Source organism: Hibiscus syriacus, unplaced genomic scaffold, assembly GCF_006381635.1.
Source record: "Hibiscus syriacus cultivar Baekdansim isolate YM2019G1 unplaced genomic scaffold, ASM638163v2 tig00111582_pilon, whole genome shotgun sequence".
In the NCBI taxonomy this organism is placed as follows: Eukaryota; Viridiplantae; Streptophyta; class Magnoliopsida; order Malvales; family Malvaceae; genus Hibiscus; species Hibiscus syriacus.
The window spans coordinates 6641247-6644210 of NW_024063126.1; the positions used below are offsets into that span (position 1 = coordinate 6641247).

At 31.2% G+C, this 2964-nt stretch overlaps 1 pseudogene; it reads left to right on the forward strand.

Annotated features, from left to right (window-relative positions):
- The first annotated feature begins 1059 nt into the window (after positions 1 to 1059).
- Positions 1060 to 2343, forward strand: LOC120165284 (annotated as a pseudogene).
- The last annotated feature ends 621 nt before the right edge of the window (positions 2344 to 2964 follow it).

Genomic DNA, 2964 nt, shown 5'->3' on the forward strand with positions numbered 1-2964 from the left:
ATATTTTAATTTCTAATATAATAAAATTAATAATTAATAAATAAATCATTTAACAAAATTAATTTAATAGTTACAATTAAATTTTTTAATCTAATGATCATAATTAATATAGAAAAAATTTATTAATCTAATTATCATAATTAATATAAGAAGTATATTTATTAATCTCATAATCATAATTAAGTTTATTAATATAATGATTATAATTAATAATTTGTTTTAAATTATGAAGAATTATTTTTAATAACTGTATCAATCATAAATTATTAATTTAATAGAAATTTTGAGTATATTTATAGATTAAAAAAATAAATATAAAAAGTAAACATATTAATTTAATGATCATAGTTAATCATGTACCTTAAAAAGTGAAGAATTATTTTGACACACTATATTACCATAATCTCACAACTTCATCACTTACAACTTTCAAGTCAAGTAAATACCAAGTAATATCAATATCAGATCAGTTTAATAATAAGTCGGATCATTTACAGGTTGAGTCAATTATAGGTCAAATTGATAACATGACAGATAATATCAGTTATTTACTAGGTTAATCTTGGGTTCGGGATCATATAAGGTCAAATGCAGGTCAAGTTTAGGTCGGGATCAGATCCAAAATTATCAAGTTCAACTCGAGTTCATATTAACACGAGTTTAGACTCGAATTGATTTCAGATCATCATCACCTCAAACCACAAACAATTTTGATTTAAACTGATTTTAGTCAATTTTACATATCGAATCAATTTTTTATATCCTAAGTGCATGATAAGATTATGACACAAGTATAACAAATTCTTAAAATATTTTAAAATTTATTTAGATAATTAAAATAATATTGTTTAAGATAGTGGTACCCAAGTCTACAAATGACGTTCGGATCGTGCATCCAACTTTTTTACATAGTTTATTTTATTTGTTGGTATCTTAAAACTATAATCTTAACCAATAATCATTATGTCCATGTATCTCTGATTTCCCTATAAATAGCAACGGTGTCAGCCCCTATTCTTCATCCACTTATCTTTCTTTCTTTGTTCCCTTGAAATATTACATTGAAATGGCTCTCTCACGTCTGTCCTTGGCATTCTCCTTACTTCTACTGTCATTTATAGCAATTGCTTCGGCTGGCGATTATGGCGCTGCTTCATCTAAGTACGGTTTTGACGGAATACCGGCTGACAGCCCTCAGGCAAAGCCAGAAGAAGCTCAAAAGCCTCAATACGGTACCAAACCTGATTACTACCAGCCCAAACCGGTATACAAAGAGAAGACTGGTCATGCTGATGATTCATCAAAGTATGGTTTTGATGGAATACCGGCTAACAGCCCTCAAGCAAAGCCAGAAGGAGAAAAGAAGCCTACTTATGGCACAAATCAAGACACCTACAAGCCAAAACCAAAAGGAGAAAAGAAGCCTACTTATGGCACAAATCAAGACACCTACAAGCTAAAACCAGAAGGAGAAAAGAAGCCTAATTATGGTACAAATCAGGACATTTACAAGCCAAAACCAGAAGGAGAAGAGAAGCCTAATTATGTCACAAATCAAGACACCTACAAGCTAAAACCAGAAGGAGAAAAGAAACCTACTTATGACACAAATCAAGGCACCTACAAGCCAAAACCAGAAGAAAACGAAAAATCTGGTTACAACAGAAACTCATATGTTGTAAAACAAAAACTAGATAACTACAAGCAAGCAAAGCCAGACGAAAAACCGGGGTATGGAAAAGGTAATGAAAAGCTTTCCTATGGAACAAAATCAGAAGCAATGAAAAACTCTCTCCTCTGCTGTTCAAGGGACTGTTTTATGTAAAACAGGTTCCAAGTATTACCCAATTCAAGGTAATTAAATTCCTGTTGGACAATCCTAATAACTAATTTGTATTGATTAAGTCTAATTGGGTTCTTATTTCTTTTTTCATCTTCTTTGGCATGAGTAGGGGCTTTGGCAACGATAACATGTAAAGCTGTTGATGAGATCGGTGTCGAGAAAACCATCTCCTTTTGCAGTAAAGCAACTGATGCAAAAGGTTACTTCTTCATTCCATTGTCTGGCGACAACTTGAAAGTTAGAGAGTGCAAGGCGTATCTTAAAAGCTGTCCGTTGGCTACTTGCAATGTTCCCACTAATGTCAACAAAGCCATCGAGGGTGCTCTTCTTTCTGCTTTCCGTGTTCTAAACCAGAAGAAGACCCAATTGTACTCAGTGGGACCTTTCTTCTACACCTCCCAAGCTACTCCAGCCCCTACATATGGTTACTAAACTTGAATTCTTTCTTCTTTACCATACAATCTAATTTACTCTCCCATTTTCAAGTCATGTTTTCAAGTTGAAGATTGCAGCTCCAGTTTATTGTTTCCCCCTTTTTTTTATATAACTAAATAATATTGTTTGACTGATGATTTTATTGGCTGCTCCACTTGCTGTCTCTTCGGATCTTGTAATGAACTTTGCTCTATCAGTAACATTTTTAGTATCATTGTACTGTTTTAATTGGGTAAACTATCACTTTATTCACTGTATTATAGGGTTGATTTTACTTTAATCATCAAATAAAAATACTTTTTTTTTATTTTGTAATTAATGTTATAAATTAGTATTAATATAATCTTCATCCGTTAGATAGTTAATGAAATTACTAATGTGCTAATTTGTAAATAGATATAATAATATAATTAAGTGTAAACTATTCAAATAGTCACATTTATTTTCTGTCTAGCCGAATTTAATCGCCGGTTCAAAAATTAAGTTTGTTTTGTCTCTTACATTATCGATCCATTTGATTTTAGTCCTTTATCCGTTAACTCTCTTTAATCCGTTATTTCTCTTTAATCCGTTATTTCTCTTTAATCCTTTAACGGAAATATTACGTGACAAGTAAAAATTTTAAAAAAATTCGACATGCCTTTTCTTCTTATTCTTCTTCTTCTTCAAATAAAAATGTCTCATAA